This window comes from Cololabis saira, chromosome 10 (genome assembly GCF_033807715.1).
Source record: "Cololabis saira isolate AMF1-May2022 chromosome 10, fColSai1.1, whole genome shotgun sequence".
NCBI lineage: Eukaryota > Metazoa > Chordata > Actinopteri > Beloniformes > Belonidae > Cololabis > Cololabis saira.
The window spans coordinates 4,106,139-4,134,087 of NC_084596.1; the positions used below are offsets into that span (position 1 = coordinate 4,106,139).

Here is a 27,949-nt window from a genome sequence, read left to right on the forward strand (position 1 = left end):
AATGTTCAAAATGGCCGACTTCCTGTTCGGTTTCGGCCATGGCGCCAAGACACTTTTCTTTTAGTTGCGACATGATACAGGTGTCTACCAATTTTTGTTCATGTACGTCAAACCGTATAGTGGGGCTTGAGGCACAAATTTTTTCTGTCTGAGCCAATCAGATGAAGGGTGGGCACGCTTTTTGGCGTCTAGCGTCGCCACAGTAACAATTTTGAAAGAGAAAAGTAATGCGTGGTGTCGCAGGATGGAGACGCACATTTTGATGTATAACACACCTGGGTGCACGTTACGGTTCGGGCCGTATTAATTGCAGAAGGAATGGCATAAATTGCGCCAAAATTACACAATTAATTAAAAAAAGCAGACTTCCTGTTCGGTTTCGGCCATAAAAAAAACTGAGGGTATTTCGTTTTTAAAGCTAATCCCTTACATCTGACAAAAAAACCCCACTGATTTGAAATTTTGAAAGACATTTTAGTCTACAGTTAACAACTGCAAGCCTTCTTGCATGTTCAAACATTAACCGTTGTTGGCAGGATTTGAACCTGCGCGGGGAATCCCCAATGGATTTCAAGTCCATCGCCTTAACCACTCGGCCACAACAACTTGTCACATGCTTGAACATTTGGCTGAAATAAATGTGTGTTTGTTTGAATCAGAAACATTAGTCTGAGGTTTGTTCCCGTACTTATCTCACAGCTAACCTGCCGGGACCAATTTTGTTGTGAAATATTGATCACAGATTATCAGATGTCCTCGTTAGAATAGTGGACAGAATCTCTGCCTGTCACGCAGAAGACCGGGGTTTGATTCCCCGACGGGGAGAAAGCTTGTTTTGGATATGCATGACTGATACATATGAACGATGGTCAATAAGATAAAAATCACTCTTCCACACACCATAGGCAGTTGTGCTTTTCCTGCTAAAAAAGCTGTCATTGATGAAGTTCTTCTAATACAAAACAGTGCTGTAAATCTTCCAGTGGATGATATGCTCTGTTCACTGATAGGTCCTGATCCAGAAGTTCAGCCAGACAAGGACCTTTTTCATGTGACACAAACACGATAGCCACTAAACTACAGAAACTGTGTAACAGGTTATTGATCATCATTCAGTTACTATTTCTGAAGATCTTTTTCTGTTTACCGTCAACACCACCTTTGATTAGGGCCCAAGGACCCGTACTAAAGGTCAATTATCACCTCTACAAAAGGACACGAAGGTTCGTTCACTCAGGGAGGGAGATAGGGGACAGAGTTCAATAATACAAACAATATTTTATTATTTAAAAAAGGCACATTGGTTGTGGCAATAAAACAAAAAAGGAGCCCAATTAAAGAAAGGGGAAAGGGTTTACGGAATACGCCTTACCGGCTGATCTCTTGGGATGAAAGAGAAGCAAGATGTAGGTTTTCAGCATTCACACATGATGCCAATGTTGGTCTTCAGGTAAAGCATTGTACTACAGCAGTGCTTCTCAATCCTGGTCCTCGTGTTCCCTGTCCTGCATGTTTTAGATGTTTCCCTGCACCAACACAGCTGATTCTAATTAAAGGTCCTCATTAGCTTGTCACCAAGGTCTGCACAGATCTGTTGATGACACAGGTACTTTTATCACGGTGTGCTGAAGCAGGGTAGCATCTAAAACATGCAGGACTGGGGCCCACGAGGACCAGGATTGAAAAACACTGTACTACAGTCTTGAAACTTTGCTACTTGGAGGAGAAAAATCACAAATTGCATAAATCTCTGGGGCTCGTCCGGGAATTGAACCCGGGACCTCTCGCACCCGAAGTGAGAATCATACTACTAGACCAACGAGCCATAAAACACATATCCGGCAAACAAAAAATCCCGGTCACATCATACCTGTCTAGATGTTTTTTTATAACATTAAGGGGGAATAGAAATAGAAACTGAATGATGATCAATAACCTGTTGCACAGTTTCTGTAGCCTCTAATCTCAAATATCTTGAGACGACTGCTACTTGGAGATAAAGACCAGACCTGCACGTTAACCGTGGAGGACTTCAGTGTGAGCAGCAGAGCAGTTTACTTCTGTGCAGCTCATTACCACAGTGTTTCACATGCTGCTCCTCAGCACTAGAACCTTTCACTCGCTGGTGTTCATCTCACACCTGCACGTCTTCCTTTCACAAGCTGGTGTTCATCTCACACCTGCACGTCTTCCTTTCACAAGCTGGTGTTCATCTCACACCTGCACGTCTTCCTTTCACTCGCTGGTGTTCATCTCACACCTGCACGTCTTCCTTTCACTCGCTGGTGTTCATCTCACACCTGCACGTCTTCCTTTCACTCGCTGGTGTTCATCTCACACCTGCACGTCTTCCTTTCACAAGCTGGTGTTCATCTCACACCTGCACGTCTTCCTTTCACTCGCTGGTGTTCATCTCACACCTGCACGTCTTCCTTTCACAAGCTGGTGTTCATCTCACACCTGCACGTCTTCCTTTCACAAGCTGGTGTTCATCTCACACCTGCACGTCTTCCTTTCACTCGCTGGTGTTCATCTCACACCTGCACGTCTTCCTTTCACAAGCTGGTGTTCATCTCACACCTGCACGTCTTCCTTTCACAAGCTGGTGTTCATCTCACACCTGCACGTCTTCCTTTCACAAGCTGGTGTTCATCTCAAACCTGCACGTCTTCCTTTCACAAGCTGGCAGCAGATCCTACCTCAGACTCACTGAAGACGACCTAAAACTCCGCCTACATGAGGCAGGAGGGTTCAGTCTGAAACTTGTGATGATACCATCAGTACATCCTCTGGTACCACTGAGAGCATCTTTGAACAGAACAGCTTTTACCAGTCAACAACACCAGCATGATCGTTCTCTTCCTGAGCATTTATTTGAACACTGTTCTTTTTTCAGGTTCTTTATTCACAAAAAAAGATGTTTATGTGTGGAGGAGCAGCATTTGGATCAGTAGCAGTTCATCAGGGTTTCCACAGCCCTAGTGGCCTAATGGATAAGGCACTGGCCTCCTAAGCCAGGGATTGTGGGTTCGAGTCCCACCTTGGTTGGCAATGTTTAAAATTGTTCAATGCAATACTGAGTTAAAATCTTCACATCCTAATTTCAAAACAGCAAGATTTTGATGATTTGAATGGTGTGTTGATCCAAGGAGACATCTAAAAAAATGCAGGACAGTGTGACCTGAGGTCCAGGGTTGGGAAACACTGCCTTACTGAATGAATCTCAGCAGCTGAAATACTTTACTTACTATGCCTGTTGTTTCTGTTGTCAAACAAATGTCACACCTTGGGACATTTTAATGCCTTTTATATTTTTCATTTTGTTTGATTAATTGTCTCTATCTAGGTCATGGTCTCTGCAGGGTCTCATACATATGCACTACAAATGTCTGTGTGCTCCATCACTGACAGCTCAAAGATAATGTTGCACTCTCATCAATCACCGTGTGAGAGGAGAAGGTGAAGACTTGATCCAAATCATCTACAAATTCTTGTTCTGTGAGTTTAAAGGCTCTGCTGGGAGTTGAACCCAGGATCTCCTGTTTACGAGACAGGCGCTTTGACCACTAAGCCACAGGGCCCTTTTCCCATAACATTTTGACTTTTTTCTAAAAATTGTACTTCAACATTAATCTCTAAATTTCGACTTTTTGATCGAAATTGTACTTCAACATTATTCTCGACATTTTGACTTTTTTCTCAACATTTCAACTTTTTTCTCAACATTTCAACTTTTTTCTCAAAATTGTACTTCAACATTAATCTCTACTTTTCGACTTTTTGCTCGACATTTGGACTTTTTTCTCGAAGTGCATTATGAAAAAAAATCTTCCTCCTCTAAAACCTTATTTTTCTTTTCTTTTAGATGATTGTTTTAATGCACTAACATCAGAAGCCCGGCTACACTTATGAAGTTTGTTTGAAGTGTAGAGTCCAGGTTGAAGGTGAGCAGAAAGGAATCACCTCCACTGCTGTTCTGGTCACTGAGATGGATTTTACTGGGACAGACTGGTGACATCATCAATGACATCACATGTCCTTGACAGTCCAGGGTTGGATGAAAGAGTTCGTATTTATAACAATGTATCTGATGCATGTAATTGATTTGCCGATGGCAATGATAACATGTGCACGTTACCAAAGTTAGCAACACCGCCCTCTGCTGTTTCTATTGAAACGGAAACATTTTGCTTAACATTCTGCAGTTTATTCCACGTGCAAAAGGCAACATAATCTCAGGTATCTGAGCCTTCGAGCCTTCTGAGCCCGAACATTCAAAGAAAATGGTGAGACAGAAAAGGAAGAGGGAACAGCTTTGCTCAATAAAAGCATAGAGAAGCACAGCGTCATAGACGATCACCACAGGAACCCAACTGATGTGTCAACAAAACAAACTTTCTTCCTGAACCTGCATCATGCATTGACTTTTTATTTCAGTACGGACCTGAGAAAAGCATAACTGTTCCTTTAATCTGCAGAAAATACCTACAATGGTCTCCACACAAAAAGTCAAACGTAATAAACGGTGCATCAAAACCAAAAAATGGAGGTTCTGTGGCTTAGTTGGTCAAAGCGCCTGTCTAGTAAACAGGAGATCCTGGGTTCAAATCCCAGCAGAGCCTCTAATCTCAAATGGCTTGAAAGATCACATATCTCTCACTGCTGGTTCTGGCAGTATTTCTCCCATGCTTGCTTAATTATAGCAGAGTACTTTGTCAAAAGTACTTTTGCTCTTAGTGAACATGGATGCTCTGTTTTGTCATTCTATTGGAGAACTTCTAATCTCTCCTTATTTTTGTAATAACCAGAGAGGGTAGCTAAACCAAAGTGTCCTCTAAAGAGTAAATGTGAGTTAGGAGGGCTGAAGGCTCGATAACCACAGAGGGACTCGAACCCTCAATCTTCTGATCCGAAGTCAGACGCCTTGTCCATTAGGCCATGTGGTCCACGAGTTGCTCCTCTTTCTCATAAAAAATCCTGCCATTTTAGTTACTGTGCTTGCCGTTGTTAAATGTACTAAGCGTTAGCATACCAAACAGAGGAGAAGATAAAGCCTTTAACCAACCTTGTGGAAAACCAGACATCATCCAAACAAAGTCTGTGTTTTTTAATATTAAAAAGCTCTCTTCTGGCTCTCAGCGAAGGCGGACGCCTCTCTGCTCCTCTCCCTTATCTATCTGCCCTGCTACTGCTTTTTGTCCTGTGGCCGAGTGGTTAAGGCGATGGACTTGAAATCCATTGGGGATTCCCCGCGCAGGTTCAAATCCTGCCAACAACGGTTAATGTTTGAACATGCAAGAAGACTTGCAGTTGTTAACCGTAGACTAAAATGTCTTTCAAAACTAATCAGTGGGGTTTTTTGTGTTATCCCAGCATGCATTAATAGGTAACATCAGCCTACATTAAGTTAGTTTTACATTTCTTTCCAAACAGTCGGCCCAGGTTTGGTTCCTGGCTATCGTGACTGTGAACGTCTTTATATCTTACCAAACTTAATAGATGGCCTTCTAATGGCCCGCCTGCTGAATAACAGAAGAGTGGTTCTTCATGATCACACCTCCTAATAAACTTCCTTACACTGCCTTACAAGGTTCAAGTCCCTGTTCAGGTGATTATCTGATGACCACAATTCCTGACTGTAAAGACACAACCTGATCATTTTCAAGACTCATCTCATTCTGCAGAGACCAAGGCCTACAAAGAGACAATTCATCAAATACATTAAATATATAAAAATATATGCACTCCTGTAATGATAAAAAACACAGACTTTGTGGAAAAATGTATCCAATGTCTGGTCTTCCACATGGTTGGTTAAATATTTCACCTTCTCATCTGTTTGGTATGCTAATGCTAACCTTCAGATAGTTAGATCTGGTCTCCTAACTCACATTCACTTTTTAGAGGACACTTTGGCTACTCTCTCATCTCATCTCAAGACATTTGAGTTTAGAGGCTCTGCTGGGATTTGAACCCAGGATCTCCTGTTTACTAGACAGGTGCTTTGACCAACTAAGCCACAGGGCCCTCAACACAAGACCTGAGTTGCCGGGTCCGTGCTGTTGGTACTGATCCTTTTATGAGGTTAAATGTCGATGCAAAACCTCATTATTACTGTCCCTCGTTGAAACAGCCACACGATTCACCGCTTCCAAACAATGGCGGACGCTCCAGCCGGAGTTAGTTGTGGGCGTGGTTTCAGCAGGGGCCGGCCTATGGATTCTGCTCCCGTCGTGACTCACGACGGTATACTTTATATATGTTAAAGCAAGAAAAAACCTGTTTTTCATAATATCTACTCAAAGGGGTTTTTTACTACATCCTGATATGTGTGGAAAATGGTGTATTTTTTTGGGGGGGGGGCGTGGGTTGTGCAACGTTAGTATGTGAGGGCCTGGTTGTTTTTGGTAAGAGAAAGTAGTAGTAAACAGGAGATCCTGGGTTCAAATCCCAGCAGAGCCTTTAAACTCAAATGTCTTGAGATGCCTGAAAGATCACATATCTCTCATTCCTGGTTGTGGCACTATTTTTCACACGCTTGCTTAATTATAGCCTTTCCCAACCTTGTGGCACGCTGTCCGGCATGTCTTAGATGCTACCCTGCTTTCAGCACACCCTGATACAAGTATCTGTGTCAAAAACAGAGCTGTCCAGACCTTTACACCACATAAAGAAATACACATTTGGTCAAGAAGAATTGGAGGAGTACCCCACCATGTTGGACAAGTGAAGAACAGCAAAACATTAAAGTCATAGAACAGAATATCCAGACATTACCTCCCTCTCAAGCAGTCCACATCTCTTAGAACAGGGGTGTCCAAAGTCGGTCCTCGACGGTGTCCTGCATGTTTTAGATGTGTCCCTTTTTTTATCAAACCGTGATACGAGACCCGCTGTTAAGCTCCCCCCCCGACCGGCCACCGGAGTGAAAGAGCCAGCCCGCAGAAAGCCACTCACCAACCCGGCTCACCGCCCCGCTGCTCAGCAACTCACCTTTGACTCACCGTCCAGACCCGGAGCCACCCAAAGATCCGGCTCACCGTGCGAACCCGGGGACCCGCTGTTAAGCTCCCCCCCAACCGGCCACCGGAGTGAAAGAGCCGAGAATCGCGGACCGATATAAAAGTTTAGAAGGAGATGGACACTGACTTTCCAATGACATTGGTACACAGTTATTAAGTTCCTGCAATCAGGAAGTTCTTTGGGCGAAAAGCTGTCCTCGTTAGTATAGTGGACAGTATCTCTGCCTGTCACGCAGAAGACCGGGGTTCGATTCCCCGACGGGGAGACTTCTTGTTTCGTACGATGATACCTACATGATTGAGTCAAGTAAACAATAGTCATTAAGAAAATAGACTAGCAGTTGCTGTCTGCCTGCCAAAGAAGCTTCTAGATGCTGCAGCTGGATCAGAGGAAACTCTGATTGAGGTAGGATTATATACACACAGAAAATGTCATTGAAGAAGTAAAAAGAGCAGTTATTTAGGACAGCATCTAGAGCATCTCTGGGAGAATCGCTTTTTAAGCCCGCCGTCGCCTCGTCCCGGACACAGACTGACAGCACGGCCCTGAAAGCCACTCACCAACCCGGCTCACCGCCCCGCTGCTCAGCAACTCACCTTTGACTCACCGTCCAGACCTGGAGCCACTCAAAGACCCGGCTCACCGTGCAAACCCGGGGACCCGCTGTTAAGCTCCCCCCGACCGGCCACCGGAGTGAAAGAGCCAGCCCGTGGAGCTGGAGGACCAGGTCCCTGGTACCCTAAACACCCAGACGCTCTCGGTACTATGGACAGGACTCATGGACAGCACTCTGTCAGGTGCCACCACCACAATGTCAGACCACAATAACAGCAGAAGTGGGTTCCATGGTGTAATGGTTAACATCAGCATGAGTCTTTGAGAGCAGCCAGGAGAAAACCTGCAGTATCCATCTTACTGTCAAGAAGTGTAGCAGAGTTTTTTACAGGATTTTATTTTTATGCCCGCCGTTTTCAAAGCAAGTCTGTTTCCGTAGTGTAGTGGTTATCACGTTCGCCTCACACGCGAAAGGTCCCCTGTTCGAAACTGGGCGGAAACATGTATGACTTTGCAATAACATTATTTGGATCTTGGAAAACCACTCCAGTCCTCTTCTTGGTGCTCAGGACAGGAAGGCCGACCATCTCTTTCTCGCATTGGGTCTCATGCAGAAATGAATTTCGTTGCAGTTCCACAACTGACCAAAAGCCAGTCATTCTCCATTTACCTACACTTTAAAATGTCCAACTTTACAGAAAAAAAAGAAACATATTAGAGAGATTTTTTACAGGATTTTTCTCGTCATACCCGCCGTTTTCAAAACATGTCAGTCACTAGCTCCACCACCAGACCCCAGCAGCATCACCACCACACCCCAGTAGCTTCCACCACCAGACCCCAACAAAAACTCAACAACCTCAACAACCCGGCTCACCTGGAGCCACCCAAAGACCCGGCTCACCGTCCGAACCCGGGGACCCGCTTTTAAGCCCCCCCCCCCGACCGGCCACTGGAGTGAAAGAGCCAGCCCTTGGGCTTGGAGGACCAGGGCCCTGGTACCCTAAACACCCACACGCTCCTAGCACCATGGACAGCACTCTGTCAGATGCTCAGGCGCATATTGCTTTTCACTCATGTTCTGGTTTCAGGACCACCAGAAAACCACAATAAAAGCTGAACAGGGTTCCATGGTGTAATGGTTAGCACTCTGGACTTTGACTCCAGTAATCTGAGTTCAAATCTCAGTGGAACCTGTCAGTCTCCCACACAACCAGGTACAAAGGTATCAAGGTTTTACCCACATGATGTTGTAGTATCAATCCACGAGGCTCCACCTCAAAAAACAACACAGGGAAATGGAAACATGGACACCATTAGACCTGCTTTAGGGGGCTGGAGTTACCCTAAAATGTCCATAAGAACCCTTAAATATGTGATGAATGTATCTAATATCATGAGTATGTTCTTGAATGATGTTTAAGCAGTTTATACAGTCGTTTTCAGCTAGTGATGCTAATGATGGTCACTGATCAATACGAAGGATCATTTCCAACAGTTGTTTCCCTTCACAGTTCCAAACAAATCTGATCAATTTTAAGAGATAATCAGAAAGAAATCAGTCTTAGAAGAGATCTGCTTCATTCATATCTGAGAGAATTGTGCTGGGTCACATGATGTCATTTAAGCTGGCCTTTTTTTTTTTTTTTTCATTTTGTTTCTCATAGTTGAAATATATCTGTGATGAAAATGACAGGCCTCTCCTATCTTGTTAAGTGGGAGAACTTGCACAACTGGTGGTCTGACTAAATACTTTTTGCCCTCTATGATTAGATTTGTGTTCATTAAACAACCTCAGAAACGTCAGAAAAGGCTCTGTGGTGCAATGGTAGCGCGTCTGACTCCAGATCAGAAGGTTATGTGTTCAACTCACATCAGGGTCATAATGAACTTTCAGTTTAGTTTTATCCTCACGAGTTCACCAACCAGACTAACTTTAGCTGCAACAGAAAACTTTGATATGTACCTGGAATTGTTCAACTCTGCATGATCACGATCAAGTTGTAGTCCTTCACACACACATTAATTCTGGTGCACTCACATTTCTGAGGTTTTGTCCAATGGCGACACTCACTGGGGATGCAGTGAAGTCCAATATGAGGAAAAGTGACTTCAACAACAAGTTCACCATCACACGTGAAGGACACGTCAGTCCCCACATCACCAGATAAGTTACACACGAGTCAAAATGCAACAATTTCACAATCAACCACATGGTCTGAACCAAAAACTAAAGGTTGGTACAAAATGATGTATACCACAAATCCCAGCGTCAGCCTTGGCTCTGGTAGAGGAACCTGCTGATGGCAGGATGCAGTACGGAGTGAGTCTTTAGGGACCACTCTGATCTGCTGCTCCAGGATGAAGACTGGATCATCAGATGATTTTATTCCATGCAAGGATTCACAATTAAATCCATGCACTCTTTGTACATGAGACGCCAGGTGCTGGAAGTCAACCTGGCCTTGCAGCAGAAGATGCTAAAACATCCAAATGAGGTTCTGGAGAGACATGTTCCTGATCACTAAAGATTCAAAACTGTTCTCACAGATCTCATCACCGCACTGGTGTTCAAATAAAATGAAGACTAGAGGAAAAGTGCATTGAACACTAAACTAGTTTCAGAAGTCACAAGAAAGTGGGATATGTGTCCTACAACGTTGCATTAGGATTCAGAGGGTTCTCCATTCAATCAGAAATGTTCGGCCTGATTCAAAAGTAACAGTGAGGATTTCTTTCAGATTACCTCCATCAATAACAAAGTTTATAAGGATATGAACACTGGATTATCATAAACGTTGTTATCTGGAAGGACTTGCCTAATATAACCTCTCTGAACAGCTTGGTACAGAGATCTTTGTGCAATAGGCCACTCAGACTTCAGCGGTAGCCTTTGAAAAGTTCTTTACGCCCTCCATGAAATAACAGGATCCTTCACTCCTTAGTTATTCTGTTTTTAGGTACAATCTTTTGGAAAAAAACAGTGTTCAATATTGTGGAGAAACTTTCTCTTTATCAGCGTTAGCATGTGTGGCCCCAGTAGTTTCTGGTAAGAGAAATCACCATGGAGACGAGGTAACTGAGAAGTTCCCTCGTTAGAGAGACAACTCTGTACAGTCACATCTGAAACAAACATCAAGATGTTGGTTATTTTTCTAGTAAGTCTAGTGTGACATATATGTCAAAGAGACTTTTAACATCACTGAAACATTGTTGTGATGTTAAAGATAATATGACAACTATGGGATTCAAACCCATACGTGCAGAACACAATGGATTAGCAGTCCTTCACCATAACCTCTCAGTCACCTCGTCTCCATGTTGGTGTTTTCTCCCCAACAATGGAATGAGAAAGAGGAGCAACTCATGGACCACATGGCCTAACGGACAAGGCGTCTGACTTCGGATCAGAGGATTGAGGGTTCAAGTCCCTCTGTGGTTATAGAGCCTTAAATAGTTACATCTGGTCTCCTAACTCACATTCATTCTTTAGAGGACACTTTGGTTTAGCTACTCTCTCTGGTTATTACAAAAATACAGAGAGATTAGAAGTTCTCCAATAGAATGACAAAACAAAGCATCCACGTTGACTAAGCGCAACAGAACTTCTGACAAAGTACTCTGCTATAATTAAGCAAGCGTGTGAGAAATACTGCCAGAACCAGCAGTGAGAGATATGTGATCTTTCAGCATCTCAAGACATTTGAGTTTAAAGGCTCTGCTGGGATTTGAACCCAGGATCTCCTGTTTACTAGACAGGTGCTTTCACCAACTAAGCCACAGGGCCTCCATGTTATAGCTCCGAAGCAGCTTCATGCCACCTCACTGTGCTATGTTTAGAGCACTAACCTCTCCAACTTCTGTGTACAGAGCAGAATGGATCAGCAGTCCATCAACTTAACCTCTCAGTTACGTTGTCTCCATGGTGATTCCTCCTACCAGAAACAACTGGGGCCTCACATATGAACATAACCTGCTGTGAGTCCAGTTGGACACACGTGCTGCCATGCCAGTGCTGGAATTTATTCTTTTTTTTCCTTTTCTTTCGCCCAACAGTTCCTTTATACAAGAAAGCTACGTCTAAAAGGACACCATCATGTGATCATCTTGTCATAAGTGCATGCAGCTTGCTCAGTGCCCGTATGGGACCCGGACTAAAGGTCAATTATCACCTCTCCAAAAGGAAACTAAGGTTCCTTCACTCAGGGAGGGAGATAGGAGAAGGAGTTCAATAATACACACAATATTCTATCATTTAAAATAGGCACATGGGTTGGTGAAATAACACAAAAAAGCAGAAAGGGTTTATGGATTACGGCTTACCAGCTGATCTCTTGGCATGAAAGAGGAGCAAGATGTGGGTTTTCAGCATTTATACATCATGCTGATGTTTGTATTCAGGTAAAGGAATACAGTGTATCACAGTCTTGAATCTTTGCTACTTGGAGGAGAAAAATCACCAATTGCATAATTCACTGGGGCTCGTCCAGGAATTGAACCCGGGACCTCGCACACCCGAAGCTAGAATCATACTAACCAACGAACCATAAAACACAGAACTGGCCAACACAATTCTTCCTTCTATTGGAGCCTCTATTTTCATATCCTGCAAAAATGAGATGGGACGACTTGGACCACCAATCCCTGCTTTAGGAGCCAGTTCCTTGTCCACTAGGCCACTAGGACTTCAGCAGTAGCCTTTGAAAGACTCTTTACTCCCTCCTTGAAATATATGTGATGCTTCACTCCTTAGATATTCTGTCTTTGGATACAATTTTTGGGAAAAATCCAGTGTTCAATATTGTGGAGAAACTTTCAAAAGTTATTATCACATAAACTTCTTTCCTCATCTTACATTGGCGTTTTAAGTTACCTTTCATAAACACCAAAGCCTGCTTATTGTAAAAGGTGGCTGTGCACGCAGATCCACTCAAGAGGAATTTAGTACATCCTGACCAAAGTGGAACATGGGTGTACATCTTTTGTTGTTTTTTTGGGGGGGGTTTACTGTGAGTATGTGAGTCCCCAGTTGTTTATGATAGGAGAAATCACCATGGAGACGAGTTAACGGAAGTCTTACGGAGGCCCTGTGGTTTGGTTGGTCAAAGCACCTGTCTAGTAAACAGGAGATCCTGGGTTCAAATCCCAGCACAGCCTCTAAACCTAGCTGGCTTGCGATGACAGAAAGATGTGAGGTATCATATTCATAGCTCTCCCAAATGTGTATTTCTTTACATGGTGTGTCTGACAGTCAGTTACCCCCCAAGTGTGAACTCAATTAGAACGTCTCTACTTAGTTTGGGAGACTGTAACTCAAGGTTTAGCACAAGCTTGGGGAAGTTTCCATATTTTCAAGCTGCTCTGACAAAATAATGTTTATTTTTCAGGTGTTTTTGTCAGATTTCTTTTGTTATTATTGTTTATTTTACTGATTGCTGTTTTTAACCTCCAGAACATCATCTTTGGTGATGTCATTAATGACAGCACCTGCTTCTGATGACATGGACTTTTTGTTGGCCAGTTATGTGTTTTATGGCTCGTTGGTCTAGTAGTATGATTCTCGCTTCGGGTGCGAGAGGTCCCGGGTTCAATTCCCGGACGAGCCCCAGAGAATTATGCAATTGGTGGTTTTCTCCTCCAAGTAGCAAAGATTCAAGACTGTCATAAACTGTATTGCTTTACCTGAAGACAAACATCGACATGATGTGTAAATACTGAAAACCCACATCATGCTCCTCTTTCATGCCAAGAGATCAGCTGGTAAGCCGTAGTCCATAAACCAGGGGTGCTCACACTATTTCAGCATGAGAGCTACTTATAAAATGATCAAGTCAAAATGATCTACCACCCAGGGACGCAGGGGTTAGTTGCGTGTATTCTGCGTGTCCAGCTACACGGAAAAACTCCTTAATCTCCGGACAGAGCTCCCAAAATCTTTGCAGGAATTTCCCTCGACTAAGCCATCTCACGTCAGTGTGTAGCAACAACTCAGAGTGGTCACAGTCAGCATTCTCCAGATGTGCACGGAATAGCCTTCTTTGAAGAGATCTGGCGCGAATAGAACAGGCGATCTTCGTTGCAACATCCATGATCTCTCTCATGTTGAGCATTTTAGCGCATAACGCTTGTTGGTGGATTATGCAATGGTAATTTAGGAAGTCCGGGAAAGCATTGTCCTGCCTGCACTTTGCAATAAATCCATTCAAGCGGCCAACCATTGCAGGTGCTCCATCCGTGGTGATAGACATCAATTTGTACACTGGGAGCGGAGTTTTCCCGATAAAGTTTTTAAACGACTGAAATATGTCCTCTCCTCGCGTCTGTTCTTTCATGGGCAGTATTGTTAATAGCTCTTCTTTTGCAGTCATATCACTAAACACCATACGAATGAAAATGCACATCTGGGCTGTGTCACTCACGTCTGTAGATTCGTCCAACTGCAGTGAGAAACACTCGCAATCTCTGATGTCCTTCCAAAGTTGCTGGGTTAAATCCTCAGCCATGGCTTCACAGCGCCGTGTAACTGTACTTCTTGAAAGCTGGAGAGCTTTGATCGAAGATAATATTTCCGCCTTATTTTTAAAGTCTCGGAATAATGAGTCAGCTGCTTCAACGAATGCCTCTTTTACCATCTCTCCGTCTTGGAAGGACTTCTTGTTCTTGACGATGATGTGACTCACCCGGAACGATGCTTCGGTGGCGGCTTTCGCTTTTGAAGTGGGTTGCGTGAAAAAAGACTGCTGTCTGGACAACTGGGATTTCAGTTCCTTCACTTTTCTCTTTCTCAGCTCGCTTTTCGGTGGGAAGTCGGTGTCGTATTTTCCATGAACAGTCCGGAAATGCCGCTCCACATTCCCCTTCTTTGGTATTGGAATGGTACACTGGCAGATGAGGCAAACAGACTTGGAAAATGTAATCGTGAAAAAAATGTCCTCCTCCCATTCCGTATGAAAGTGATACGTTTTTTTCTTCTTACTTGGTCGAGCTACCTCACTCATTTTTATACCCTTTCTTAGGTTTGAGAGAAAAAACCGAAGGCTGAAAACTGGCCGTAACTCGTGGAGCTCGTGGAGCTAATGAGTTAGCACTTAGCGCAGTTGTTTGCTCATGCGCAGCGACCTAAGCCTCAGATGTTCAGATGTCATCTGATTGGCTGCCCTGTATGTCAATCAATAGACGGGATCGATGATAGGTTGACGTCAATTTTTTTAATGTCACGCGATCTACCAATAATACCTTCGTGATCGACGTATTGAGCACCCCCGCCATAAACCCTTTCCCCTTTTTTGTGTTATTTCACCACCCCATGTGGCTATTTTAAACACTGGCAGCTCAAAGGTAATGTTGCTCTCATAACTCAACCACCATGTGAGAGGAGAAGGTGAAGACTTGATTCAAACATGTGGAAGAATCCTCTACAAATTCTTTGGTTTTAAACTTAACCTGAGTTACATCCTTACTGTTGTGAGTTTAAAGTTGGATTTGAACCCAGGATCTCCTGTTTACAAGACAGATGCTTTGACCAACTAAGCCACAGGGCCCTCAACACACGTCTTCAACTTGTTATAAAAACCCTGTTGACACAACAAGTTCATTCTACCTCTGGAGCAGCTTTATTTCACCTCACTGTGATATATTTAGTACACAAACCTGTTCCACTACTGTCCTGGCTGGCTCCTGGGGGTGGTTATGCAACATTAGTATGTGAGGCCCGGGTTGTTTTTGGTAAGAGAAATCACCATGGAGACGAGGTAAGTGGAAGGGGATGGAGGTTCTGTGGCTTACTTGGTCAAAGCACCTGTCTAGTAAACAGGAGATCCTGGGTTCCAATCCCAGCAGAGCCTCTGAAAGTCCGTGTTTCCCAGCGACAGCCCCAAATCATCACTGCTCTAGAGGAGATCTGCATGGAGGAATTGACCAAAATACCAGCAACAGCATAGAAAACCTTTTGAAGCCTTACAGAAAACATTTGACCTCTGTCATTAACAACAAAGTATCGAGATAAACTTTTGTTATTGATCAAATACTTATTTTCAACTATAATTTGCAAATAGATTATTTAAAAATCAGCCAATGTGATTTAACCTAATAAGAGAAAACAAATTGTAATTCAAGTTACACATGTTTACTTCAATGTTAAGTGACAAATATTTTCTCCGATCCAGTCAGGAGTGGGTACAAAGAGAGAGCTCTGTTCATTCAAATGTCAATGACAGTTGTCATTATCAAACCTCTCCAAGTCTATGGTCTCTTTCTAAGAGAATGTTGTAATGCAATGGATGACAACACATGTCTAACTGAATATACCTGCAAACATGCAGCTTATACAACAAGAAGTTGATGTATAAGCTAAGGGACAAATGGAGGTAAGTAGCTTGTGATATTGAAGAAACATCATCAAAGAGTTACTTTCCCTGACATGACTGCTCACCTTCTCATGTGGCTGGAAAACTGTGACGTCTCATTCAGCTGTTTCAGGTACTTTCCTGCAAGGTTGGTGGTGTAGTGGTCACCCTGGCTGCCTGTCAAGCAGTTGACCTGGGTTTGATTCCAGCCAATGCAGCAAACATGAGAGGGAGTTAAGAGTGAAGTTATCTTTTATGGGGGAAAGTTAGCAGTCTTTATGAAAATGAAGTCAAACAGTCAACACGTATGTCTACATGGACAACAATACTCTGATCATAATCACATAAAAGGTGTTTGTGTTTTGTTGAAGTGGAGATAGCAGCTGGGTTTCAGCTAAACATGCGGTGAAGTACCAGGAGAATGCTAGAGACAGACAGGTGGGAGGTGGACGGGTCCAGCATCTCCTGGTGCCGGAGGAGACGATGATGGTCTCAGTGAGGCCTCAGAGCTGGACCGTAAAGCTCAAAGTAAGGCTTCCCATGTTCACATAGGACTGTGGCCCAACACACCTATGGATACATTTACTGGTAAAATCATTAGTATTATTGATACCTGTACTGGTCTGGAGTGAACCCAATCGCAGCACAGATGAAGCAGGTTGTTGTATTTAAACAGTGTTTATTTGGAGGTTATAGCAGGTCAGAGCAGCAGCAGGGACTGGATCCAGAGTTGGATCAGTTCCTAGAGGATGTTAGCTGGTGTCGTGCAACAAAGGGAGTGCTGGTTCACTTATTACACAGTTATTCATAATTATAATTATAATAATAATGAAAATGACATATCAAACTGAATCATCAAAATGAAAAAATCCAAACGGGGCACAGGCAACTTATCAGGAAATAATAATAAACAGCACAATCAGTCATAATGTAGCTGTTATTCTCTGCGTGCCAGACTGTTGCCAGGGTTGGTGCTATAGAATAACAGTGAAGGAAGTCGTCACTACACACCTACAAAATACCTCTTTGCTGCTATTAACATTGTGATGTTATTGTTTGGAAACATGCAGGTCACTCAGATTCAAGGTCTGATGCTCTAAATCTAAGCTACCAAGGTCTTCTGTCTCTCCCCTCTGCACCACAATCAATTGAAGTGTGAATGGTGTGAAAATCTGATCCAAACACCCTAGGGGATTTTGTTGTGTCCGTGGCACCTTTTCTTTCTTTTTCCAAAAATTTGAGAAGCACTCTTGCTGCCAGGTTCAAATCCTGCCAACGACGGTTAATGTTTGAACATGCAAGAAGACTTGCAGTTGTTAACTGTAGACTAAAATGTCTTTCAAAACTAATCAGTGGGGTTTTTTGTGTTCTCCCCAGCATGCGTTAATAGGTAACATCAGCCTACATTAAGTTAGTTTTACATTTCTTTCCAAGCAGTCGGCCCAGGTTGGGTTCCTGGCTATCGTGACTGTGAACGTCTTTATATCTTACCAAACTTAATAGACGGCCTTCTAATGGCCCGCCTGCTGAATAACAGAAGAGTGGTTCTTCATGATCACACCTCCTAATAAACTGCCTTACAAGGTAAAGTCTACCTCTGAAATGCCTTATATCTGTAAAAACATGAAGAAAAGAGGAAAGAAAACATTCCGACTGTGACCTGAGTAGCTCAGCTGGAAGAGCATCAGACTTTTAATCTGAGGGTCCAGGGTTCAAGTCCCTGTTCAGGTGATTGTCTGATAACCACAGTTCCTGACTGTAAAGAAACAACCAGATCATTTTCAAGACTCATCTCAACCTATCAAATAAAAACAACAAATGGAGAGAGACAAAAACAACCCAGGATCTCCTGTTTACTAGACAGATGCTTTGACCAACTAAGCCACAGGGCCCTCAACACACGTCTTCAACTTGGTATAAAAACCCTGTTGACACAACAAGTTCATTCTACCTCTGGAGCAGCTTTATTTCACCTCACTGTGATATATTTAGTACACAAACCTGTTCCACTACTGCCCTGGCTTTATGTGAAGTAACAGAGCTATGAACCAGGTGAAACAATGCTATTTCTTTTCTTTTTTTCTGTTAAGAATTCCTGGAAATTAGCTTGGTATCTAGGTATACAGTTACCATAAATGGTTACCTGCCCCGAAAAAGGGTCAGGTCATGTGGCCCTGTATGCTGCTTTGGGGTGTTTTCTCCCCAACAATGGAATGAGAAAGAGTAGGAAATCTTGGACCACATGGCCTAACGGACAAGGCGTCTGACTTCGGATCAGAAGATTGAGGGTTCAAGTCCCTCTGTGGTTATAGAGCCTTCAGATGGTTAGATCTGGTCTCCTAACTCACATTCACTCTTTAGACCCGTGATTCCCAACCCCCGGTCCCCGGACCGGTACCGGTCCGTAGAGCCGTTACTACCGGGCCGTGGAATGGCTTGTGTTCCGATCATAATTAGGGCTGCAATGATTCGCCGACGTTGTCGACAAAAAAGCGATAATCAAAATTGTCACCAGACGTTTTTTTCCCAATGGAGTGAGGCATCTCACTTCACTTCACCTCATACAATCTCTGCCGAGAGCAGCGCTGCACGACAGGGTCTCAGCAGCTTTTCTTTTTTTTTGCGTGTCAGCGCAGTTGCGGGTAACAAAACTTGGCACTGGCGGTTCTAGGATTTTTCTGAAACAGGGGCCATTATGGGGCCAAATGTAACCTTCACGGGCCAACAGTATTAAGCCCCTTTCACATAGAGGGCGCAAAGCGGGACCGCCGCCAGCTTTCCCATTCATTGTGTATGTGCTGCCGCAGCGCAAGAGCAGCGCGCTCTGCTGGCGAGCTTGGCGGCGCGGGAGAGGCCACCTGCCACGGGCGTTTCACCTGCCTGCGTCTGAATTGAACATTTTTTAATTTCATCGCGCTGTGAGGGCATCTCGGTGCGACCAATAGGAGAGAAGGTGGTTGTCATCCTGCTGAGGACCCACTCCCCAACAGGCTGTCAAACTGCTCCCTGTTCAATCTGAAGTAGACCTGGTCATCATGGAGCTGTAGCTCCAACGAGCCTGGATTCCCCCAAATCTTCTCAAGTCTTCTCATGAGGATTTCATGGACCCTCTTTGCTGGTGCTGCTGCTCGTCTCCTCCTCAGAAGAACTAAAGCCAGCATCCCCCCTGAAATAAAAACGGTCCAAATCATCCCCCCCTGAAATAAAAACGGTCAGAATCATCCCCCCCCCTGAAATAAAAACGGTCCAAATCATCCCCCCCTGAAATAAAAACGGTCCAAATCATCCCCCCCCCTGAAATAAAAACGGTCCAAATCATCCCCCCCTGAAATAAAAACGGTCAGAATCATCCCCCCCCCTGAAATAAAAACGGTCCAAATCATCCCCCCCCCGAAATAAAAACGGTCCAAATCATCCCCCCTGAAATAAAAACGGTCCAAATCATCCCCCCTGAAATAAAAACGGTCCAAATCATCCCCCCCCCGAAATAAAAACGGTCCAAATCATCCCCCCTGAAATAAAAACGGTCCAAATCATCCCCCCCTGAAATAAAAACGGTCAGAATCATCCCCCCCCCTGAAATAAAAACGGTCCAAATCATCCCCCCTGAAATAAAAACGGTCCAAATCATCCCCCCCTGAAATAAAAACGGTCAGAATCATCCCCCCCCCGAAATAAAAACGGTCCAAATCATCCCCCCCTGAAATAAAAACGGTCCAAATCATCCCCCCCCCCGAAATAAAAACGGTCCAAATCACCCCCCCCCCGAAATAAAAACGGTCCAAATCATCCCCCCTGAAATAAAAACGGTCCAAATCATCCCCCCCTGAAATAAAAACGGTCCAAATCATCCCCCCCTGAAATAAAAACGGTCAGAATCATCCTCCCCTGAAATAAAAAAAGTCCAAATCATCCCCCCTGTAAAACTGCCATCCCTCCTTTCCATCCCTTATGTCATTTCATCAATGAATGTAGTTTTACTGCTATTTCAACATTTAGAGTCATCACCAGAAAAATAACACCAGAAAAATAACTTATTTGACAATTTTCACCTGTTTCAAGTCAATTTTCACTTGAAATAAGTAGGAAAATCTGCCAGTGGAACAAGATTTATCTTCTCATTACAAGCAAAAAAATCTCAGATTTTTCTACTTATTTCAAGTGAAAATCTTTGAAAAAAAATTGTTGTTTTTTATTTACTTTTTGTATGAACAGCAGCAAAGTTGAATAAAATATCTATTTTTCATTGAAGTAGCCATCTTTCTCGTGTTTATTATCATTTGCCACATAATTAAAGCAACCTCATACTAAATTTAAGAAAACAATTTTTGCATTTTTTTGTCATATAATTTCATCCAAAACTTGTATAAATCGAAATGTGTTTCTTTGAGTGGCAGCCCTGTCATGGCTTGGCGGACAATAAGTTCTGGTACCCGACCGGACTGACCAGCGCCATGCACAGGTGCTGTATGCAGGTTAGGTTCAGTCAGCTGCAGAGATGAGCGGACCTCAGCAAACCTCCATGAGCCGTTTCTTTACTAGTTGTTCGAGTAAAAGAAATGGTGATGAACAAGTAGAAAATCCTACCAAAAAGAAAAGCAAAAGCTTTAATTGCAAGTACGACATTATGTATATAAAATACGGATTTGTTGCAACGGGCGATTTGGAGGCGCCAAACGCACTTTGTATTTTATGTGGAGAAACGCTCGCCAACGAAGCAATGAAGCCATCCAAGCTCCAAAGACACTTAAATGCAAAACATCCTTCTCTCAAAGACAAACCAGTGGATTTTTTCGAAAGGAAAAAACGTGAGTTACATTTGCAGAAGCAAGTTTTAAAGGCCACAACATCAGCTAACGTCGCTGATGATAGCCTGCATTTTAAAATGCATAGTTTTTTTCTAAAATGTTTATTAAAATTGACATAAATTGTCGACCGGTCCCTGAGCTTTTTGTTTATACTTCTGCTGGTCCTTGGCTCAAAAAAGGTTGGGAACCCCTGCTTTAGACGACACTTTGGTTTAGCTACCCTCTCCGGTTATTGAAAAAATAAGTTGAGATTATGAGTTCTCCAAAAATTTGAACTCTCAAATTTCAAATTTTGTTGACTAACGTTTCTGATTCAATCAAACAAACACATTTATTTCAGTTTTAAAGAAAGTATTACTGATGCGTTTCCACTTTATGGACACGTTTGTTAAATGGGTGAGTTTAGTCAGAGAAAGTACTTGATGGTACAGCTGGTACAGCTGGACGCATGATTTTGGAACAAAGGAAATTAAGGAATGACTCCAAAGCTCAGCAGGCTTTGCAGTTTATTGTCCGTAGAGGTGTCAAAAGGGGGCAGGATGGAGGATTATATACACACAGAAAATGTCATTGAAGAAGTAAAAAGAGCAGTTATTTAGGACAGCATCTAGAGCACCTCTGGGAGAATCGCTTTTTATGCCCGCCGTCGCCTCGTCCCGGACACAGACTGACAGCACGGCCCTGAAAGCCACTCACCAACCCGGCTCACCGCCCCGCTGCTCAGCAACTCACCTTTGACTCACCGTCCAGACCCGGAGCCACCCAAAGACCCGGCTCACCGTGCGAACCCGGGGACCCGCTGTTAAGCTCCACCCCGACCGGCCACCGGAGTGAAAGAGCCAGCCCGTGGAGCTGGAGGACCAGGGCCCTGGTACCCTAAACACCCAGACGCTCTCGGTACCATGGACAGCACTCATGGACAGCACTCTGTCAGGTGCAACCACCACAATGTCAGACCACAATAACAGCAGAAGTGGGTTCCATGGTGTAATGGTTAACATCAGCATGAGTCTTTGAGAGCAGCCAGGAGAAAACCAGCAGTATCCATCTTACTGTCAAGAATTGTAGCAGAGTTTTTTACAGGATTCTATTTTTATGCCCGCCGTTTTCAAAGCATGTCTGTTTCCGTAGTGTAGTGGTTATCACGTTAGCCTCACACGCGAAAGGTCCCCCGTTCAAAACTGGGCGGAAACATGTATGACTTTGCAATAACATTATTTGGACTTGGAAAACCACTCCAGTCCTCTTCTTGGTGCACAGGACAGGAAGGCCGACCATCTCTTTCTCGCAATGGGTCTCATGCAGAAATTAATTTTGTTGCAGTTCCACAACTGACCAAAAGCCAGTCATTCTCCATTAACGTACACTAGCTCCACCACCAGACCCCAGCAGCAGAGGTTCCGAGAGGGGGTCCCCGGAGGTGCGGGGAACCCCGGACCAGCTGGACAAGAGCCTCGCGGCAAACCGAGCCTAGAGTCGCGGGGCTTCACCTGCATTCCCGTCGCGCTGAGACCGCGGAGAGCCGAGAATCGCAGACCGATATAAAAGTTTAAACGGAGGTGGACAATGACTTTCCAATGACATTGGTACACAGTTATTAAGTTCCTGCAATCAGGAAGTTCTTTGGGCAAAAAGCTGTCCTCGTTAGTATAGTGGACAGCATCTCTGCCTGTCACGCAGAAGACCGGGGTTCGATTCCCCGACGGGGAGACTTCTTGTTTCGTACGATGATACCTACATGATTGAGTCAAGTAAACAATGGTCATTAAGAAAATAGACTAGCATTTCCTGTCTGCCTGCCAAAGAAGCTTCTAGATGCTGCAGCTGGATCAGAGGAAACTCTGATTGAGGTAGGATTATATACACACAGAATATGTCATTGAAGAAGTAAAAAGAGCAGGGGCCTCATGTACTAAGAGTGCGTGGATTTCAACGTGAATCCGTGCGTGGAATTAACAAGACCGCAAAAATTCATATGTACAAAGCTGTGCGTTCGCCCAAATCCACGCAGGTTTCTCTGTACATCCCAATCAGCGTGGATTTGAGCGCACATGCGGGAGCACAACACTCCGCCTGGTCTCCTCCCTCAAATATATGTTTGAATATGATATGAAGATAATTATCCATTAAAAACCGCTCATCCTAACAAGAAAATGCTCTGAGCTGGAATAAATAATTCATTTTGGAGCATTTAGGGGTGTCGGACTCCAGTCCTCGAGGGCCGGTGTCCCTGCAGGTTTTAGATGTTTCCCTGCTTCATTGCACCATGATACAAGTGACTGTGTCATCACCAGAACTATCCAGACTTTGATGACAAGTTGGTGACGATGATTAATTAGAATCAGGTGTGTTAAAGCAGAGAAACATCTAAAACATGCAGGACACCGGCCCTTCTGGGATTCAGTTTGACACCTACATTATGGTGTTCTTTGCTTTGCGTTGCGTTCCGTGAAGAGTTGTGGTTTTATTATGATCGTACGGTTTTGTTAATGTTTATGGGCAGCGTTAGTGCATCATTACACTCTGCTTTTCTTGTTTGTAATTTAAGAACCGACACCAGAATTTTTGGTGGATGAAAAACGGCTCCTCGTTCTGCTTTATTGTCATGCATACCGTATTATAATAACGGATTAAGACCAATGTACACGTTTATTTAGTCTTACACATTGTGGATGTCCGCGATCACCACTCTCATAAGTATAACAATGTGAACAAAATACATTTATATTTAAAACATGAAGCATTACGATCGGATTCCTCTGCTGCAGAAATAAAGACAATTTGTGCCGACGGGATTATCGAGGTGCAAACGTGAGAAATAAAGAGCAAAGTTGCTGTAACTCGGAGTGTTGCATCCGCAGGAGGAGAGACAGGTGTGGTGCCAAAAAGTGATTGAAGGCCAAATACAGTTAATGAAAAGTTGTTTCTGCCTAAATATGACTTGATCTCATTCTTGAGCTTCATAATCTGAAATCTGACGGTTTAGCGCTCTCGCTCAGCGGGCTGCTGTGCGCGCTCCCGCGGCCACAAATCAGAAGAAATCAGATTCTGGCAGGCAATCACTTTTTGGCACAACACCGGTTTTTGCTTCAAAATTAATTTTAATGTATTTCTGTCCAGACACAGTTATGGGATGTTTAGGGTCTGGCTTTTATCTCCAGTAGTCCTCCCATACGGTCGTCATGGTGACAGAGATGTCCGACCTGCAGCTCCAGCTGAAGCATCATGTTGGTCTGAACCGGAGCAGCTGGTCCAGTTCAGGACAGAGATCCAGAAGATCCTCTTGGTACCTGAACCAGCTGATGGTCCAGTCTTAGTCCTGGACCAGCAGATCAGTTTGGTCCCTGAAGACTCGCTCCTGATCCTCCATCAGCAGGATCCTCTAACGGAGCCAAAGCTCCATCAGGATTTACAGGTTCCATCATTGAGCTCCTGCCTTTAGTTGTTTGTTCAGATCATGTGGTTGATTGTGAGATTGTTGCAGCTCCACTCTTGTGTAATTTATCTGGTGATGTGGGGACTGTCGTGTCCTTCACGTGGTCGTGAATTTATTGTTGACGTTAAATTTCCTCATATTCTGCACTTCACTGCATCACCAGTGAGTGTCGCCAACGGACAGAACCTCAGAAAAGTGCGTACAAAAGCCTTAATGTGTGAGTGACGGACCGCAGCTTTCTACGTTCACGTCATTCTTTGTACATCCGACCGTGAGCGTTGAAAGTGGCGTACGCACGTTTTTTGTGCGCCGCACTCTTAGTACATAAGGCCCCAGTTATTTAGGACAGCATCTAGAGCACCTCTGGGAGAATCTCTTTTTATGCCCGCCGTCGCCTCGTCCCGGACACAGACTGACAGCACGGCCCTGAAAGCCACTCACCAACCTGTCTCACCGCCCCGCTGCTCAGCAACTCACCTTTGACTCACCGTCAAATCAGTGCATACTTGTAGTACAGTATGCGAATTCGGAAACGGCCCTCGTCTAAGTGTCCGGGCTGTAGCACCCCCCCTCTCCACCACAATCAATTGAAGTGTGAACGGTGTGAAAATCTGATCCACTAACTCTAGTGGATTTTGTTGTGTCCGTGGCACCTTTTCTTTCTTTTTCCAAAAATGTGAGAAGCACTCTTGCTGCCACAGGGGTGCTGTGACCCGGATTCAAACTGGGGTTGCTGCGGCCACAACGCAGAGTACTCACCACTATACGATCACAGCTTGAAAGGGTACGTGTACCCAGCTTTAGATATGTGCTCGGTTTCTGCAGTTGTTAGACCCTGGCCTAGGGGTCGTTCCCCAGGATCACAGTCACCCCTGGGATAGGCAGCGCTGGGCGCACAGCAAGCTTTGCTTCCCCCTGGAATAATTCACATTTGAGCAACACTTTATGCAAGGGAACCCACAGAATGTTCATATCTATGCCACGGATAGGCACCTTGTCACCCGTGTCAGAATCCTGAGTTAAAGGCAGAATACCAGCCTGAATAAACGAGTCAAAAGCACCCGTGTTCCTCAGAATCGTTACTGGTACTTCTTCCCCATTTTGCAGCAAAGCCACAGAGCCTTTCATGATAAACGGTCGGTAAGAATCCAGAGCTGCCACTGCTGTGTCCTTATTAGGGCCGCAATTAGGTGTAGCACAAGTGGACACCGGACGTGGAGCGGCTGCGCCAGCCCCTTTTTGCTGCGAATGACCAGCCAATTGAGTCCTGGGGTTTCCATTTAACTTAAAACACTCAGATTTCCAATGGCCCCGTTTATGACAGTAATTGCAAACCTTGCACGCAACTTACTACCGCCATTAACATCACTTTTAGCTTGTTCAACATGAAGAGGTCTATCTGATCGGCCACAAGATTCATTATTAGCAGTGTTGCCACTGCCCACCTTAAACTCTCCCCGGTGCGTCAAAACATAGTCAGCCAGTGCTGCCGCGTCTGCTGCGTTGCGTGCCTTCTGCTCGTTTAGGTACGTTGCCACTCGAGGTGGAATAGAGTTTTTGAACTGTTCCAAAATCATCAGATCACACAACTCTTCAAAGGTTTCTACACCCGAGGAATTACGCCAGCGTGTAAAACTGGTAGTCAGATCACGTGCGAATTCTAAATGACTTTGCCTGTCATGTTTTTTCCAGAACCTAAAACGCTGGCGATACGCCTCGGGGACGAGCTCGAAAGACTTGAGCACTGCTGCTTTGACCCGAGAATAATCTTGGCTGTCAGCCACACTCATAGCCGAAAACACCTCTTGCGCCCTGCCAGTCAACACGCACTGCAACAACAAAGTGCGCGCAGAGTCAGGCCAATTACGAACGTCTGCCACACGTTCAAACATGGCAAAAAATGCCTCCGGATCACGCTCATTAAATTTGGGGACCAAACGTAAGTTACCGTTAATATCAAAACCCACTGCGGACTCTGCCGGTTCTTTAATGGACATTTGTGCAGCACCTGGAATTTTACCATCCCTTATCAGGTCCAGCCTGTTTTGCTCTACTTCCCATTTCATTTTTTCAATTGCATACTGCACGTCTAACCTACTTTTCTCCTGGTCAGCCTGCACTCGAGCTTGTAACAAAATTAACTCTTTTTGCTGTTCAAAAGTCAGACCTGTCTGCGGCATGATGAATGTAGGCACTGCCGATGCAACCTTTAATGGAGGAGGAGACACCTTCTCTGGCTCTGCCAAACCCTTCTCAAATAAATGGTGTCTCAAAATTGCTATTATGGATTCCTTAGTTTTCTTATCATTTGTATCAAGTTTAATCCTATAATGGTCTGCTATTTTAATTAATTGGTCTTTAGTGCATTGTATTAATAGGTCCTCAGATGGACAGGCAATAAATGCCTCTAAAGTTACCATCCTGGCTGCGTGCGCTTACAACTTCCTCAGCTGGTAATAATATAAAAAAAAAAATACAAGTGCCCCTCTAGCCTATATAATCCCCAAGTTAAACTCCACCCGTCTTCATGCACGGTTTGCGGTAGGTACTTATGCACTGAATACCGAGAGGCAGGTAGGGCAACCAGAAACTGGCGACCCGCGTACACCCCTCAGCTGTGCCCCCGAGACAGACTATGTACAGACCAAAAAGGCCTACACACAGCTGCTACAGCCGCTCCTAGCACCTAAACCACCCCTTGGCCTAGACCCAGCGAGCTATTTAACCCCGAAAACTAACCGCGCCTACTAGGGACACTCATATTAAACAAAAAAACAAAACCAGTTACGCAAACTGTACAATATATATCTATATATAGGCTATATTATGATAACACTTATATATATATATATACACACAGTATATGTATTTAATTAAGCAGCACCGCAACCAGAAAACCTCTCCACTAGCACAACTTAATCAAACTTAATGCAAAGTGACCAAACTTTTCAATAAATCAAATTCAAATGATCAAACAAATGACTGCATCTCCCAAAGTCCGAGTACATGCACCAGCGTGTACGCTGAAGTAAACATCGCTTAGTTTGTACTCACCGGACTGATGAATGGACAAAAGGAACCCCCGGAATGATTCCCAAATGACGTCACCGCACGTTCATTCACAAAACTACGGTGTTGATGAGCCATTAATTAAGGCAAACGAGCCATCAATCAACCGCAGCAGAGAACAATAAGTAGAACAAAAGGCAGAAGGGCGAGTCACTTGACTCTCCAAACTTACAGCCAAACTACTCCAAATTCAAAGGACCGAGCCCCCATTTGTTAGACCCTGGCCTAGGGGAGCCAAGGGTACAACAAAAAACAGGGGAGACGCAGTACTCAAAATACTATAAATTTATTAAATAAGCAAAGGTAAATAATCAAACGAACAAATGAGTGAGCAAACAAACAGATGAGGTGTGGAAGTCAGTAATCAGTAGTGTAGTCTGTGTATGCATGAGTGGAATGTATGTGGGTGCATGTTGGATGTATTAACAGAAATGATGAAAAAGGTGCATAGTGGAAGAGGGTAGAGGAGAACTGAATACAACAGAACTCCCGTAGGGACTGGGGAGACAGGCTTTTATACTGGGTGTCGGCCACCCGGGCCCAGGTGCCGACACTTGGCTGATTAATGCTGGCCATGATTGCTCTGCTCCCCAGTCCACTGAAAAACAAGGAAAAAAGGATTAGGACTGAAAAGCAAAGAGAATCTAAATAACCAATATATAAAATGCTACACCAGACCAATCAAATAACACTACCACCATATACTATGACAC

General features: G+C 44.1%; 19 non-coding genes across 19 annotated transcripts; 13 read left to right on the plus strand and 6 right to left on the minus strand.

Moving 5' to 3' along the window:
* Positions 1-524: 524 nt before the first annotated feature.
* trnas-uga (transfer RNA serine (anticodon UGA)) lies at positions 525-606 on the minus strand. The gene has a single exon. It is a non-coding gene; the product is annotated as a tRNA-Ser (tRNA).
* A 1,147-nt stretch (positions 607-1,753) lies between these two features.
* On the minus strand, positions 1,754-1,825 carry trnap-cgg (transfer RNA proline (anticodon CGG)). The gene has a single exon. It is a non-coding gene; the product is annotated as a tRNA-Pro (tRNA).
* Positions 1,826-2,975: 1,150 nt separating this feature from the next.
* trnar-ccu (transfer RNA arginine (anticodon CCU)) lies at positions 2,976-3,051 on the plus strand. The gene has a single exon. It is a non-coding gene; the product is annotated as a tRNA-Arg (tRNA).
* A 457-nt stretch (positions 3,052-3,508) lies between these two features.
* On the minus strand, positions 3,509-3,581 carry trnat-cgu (transfer RNA threonine (anticodon CGU)). The gene has a single exon. It is a non-coding gene; the product is annotated as a tRNA-Thr (tRNA).
* A 967-nt stretch (positions 3,582-4,548) lies between these two features.
* On the plus strand, positions 4,549-4,622 carry trnat-agu (transfer RNA threonine (anticodon AGU)). Its single transcript has one exon. It is a non-coding gene; the product is annotated as a tRNA-Thr (tRNA).
* Positions 4,623-4,873: 251 nt separating this feature from the next.
* Positions 4,874-4,946, minus strand: trnar-ucg (transfer RNA arginine (anticodon UCG)). Its single transcript has one exon. It is a non-coding gene; the product is annotated as a tRNA-Arg (tRNA).
* Positions 4,947-5,194: 248 nt separating this feature from the next.
* On the plus strand, positions 5,195-5,278 carry trnas-uga (transfer RNA serine (anticodon UGA)). Its single transcript has one exon. It is a non-coding gene; the product is annotated as a tRNA-Ser (tRNA).
* A 675-nt stretch (positions 5,279-5,953) lies between these two features.
* Positions 5,954-6,027, minus strand: trnat-agu (transfer RNA threonine (anticodon AGU)). Its single transcript has one exon. It is a non-coding gene; the product is annotated as a tRNA-Thr (tRNA).
* A 1,189-nt stretch (positions 6,028-7,216) lies between these two features.
* trnad-guc (transfer RNA aspartic acid (anticodon GUC)) lies at positions 7,217-7,288 on the plus strand. The gene has a single exon. It is a non-coding gene; the product is annotated as a tRNA-Asp (tRNA).
* Positions 7,289-8,007: 719 nt separating this feature from the next.
* trnav-cac (transfer RNA valine (anticodon CAC)) lies at positions 8,008-8,080 on the plus strand. Its single transcript has one exon. It is a non-coding gene; the product is annotated as a tRNA-Val (tRNA).
* A 622-nt stretch (positions 8,081-8,702) lies between these two features.
* trnaq-uug (transfer RNA glutamine (anticodon UUG)) lies at positions 8,703-8,774 on the plus strand. Its single transcript has one exon. It is a non-coding gene; the product is annotated as a tRNA-Gln (tRNA).
* A 615-nt stretch (positions 8,775-9,389) lies between these two features.
* trnaw-cca (transfer RNA tryptophan (anticodon CCA)) lies at positions 9,390-9,461 on the plus strand. The gene has a single exon. It is a non-coding gene; the product is annotated as a tRNA-Trp (tRNA).
* A 1,486-nt stretch (positions 9,462-10,947) lies between these two features.
* On the plus strand, positions 10,948-11,020 carry trnar-ucg (transfer RNA arginine (anticodon UCG)). Its single transcript has one exon. It is a non-coding gene; the product is annotated as a tRNA-Arg (tRNA).
* A 271-nt stretch (positions 11,021-11,291) lies between these two features.
* On the minus strand, positions 11,292-11,365 carry trnat-agu (transfer RNA threonine (anticodon AGU)). Its single transcript has one exon. It is a non-coding gene; the product is annotated as a tRNA-Thr (tRNA).
* A 1,296-nt stretch (positions 11,366-12,661) lies between these two features.
* Positions 12,662-12,735, plus strand: trnat-agu (transfer RNA threonine (anticodon AGU)). Its single transcript has one exon. It is a non-coding gene; the product is annotated as a tRNA-Thr (tRNA).
* Positions 12,736-13,112: 377 nt separating this feature from the next.
* trnap-cgg (transfer RNA proline (anticodon CGG)) lies at positions 13,113-13,184 on the plus strand. The gene has a single exon. It is a non-coding gene; the product is annotated as a tRNA-Pro (tRNA).
* Positions 13,185-15,348: 2,164 nt separating this feature from the next.
* Positions 15,349-15,422, plus strand: trnat-agu (transfer RNA threonine (anticodon AGU)). The gene has a single exon. It is a non-coding gene; the product is annotated as a tRNA-Thr (tRNA).
* A 2,159-nt stretch (positions 15,423-17,581) lies between these two features.
* On the plus strand, positions 17,582-17,654 carry trnak-uuu (transfer RNA lysine (anticodon UUU)). The gene has a single exon. It is a non-coding gene; the product is annotated as a tRNA-Lys (tRNA).
* Positions 17,655-18,159: 505 nt separating this feature from the next.
* trnar-ucg (transfer RNA arginine (anticodon UCG)) lies at positions 18,160-18,232 on the plus strand. The gene has a single exon. It is a non-coding gene; the product is annotated as a tRNA-Arg (tRNA).
* The last annotated feature ends 9,717 nt before the right edge of the window (positions 18,233-27,949 follow it).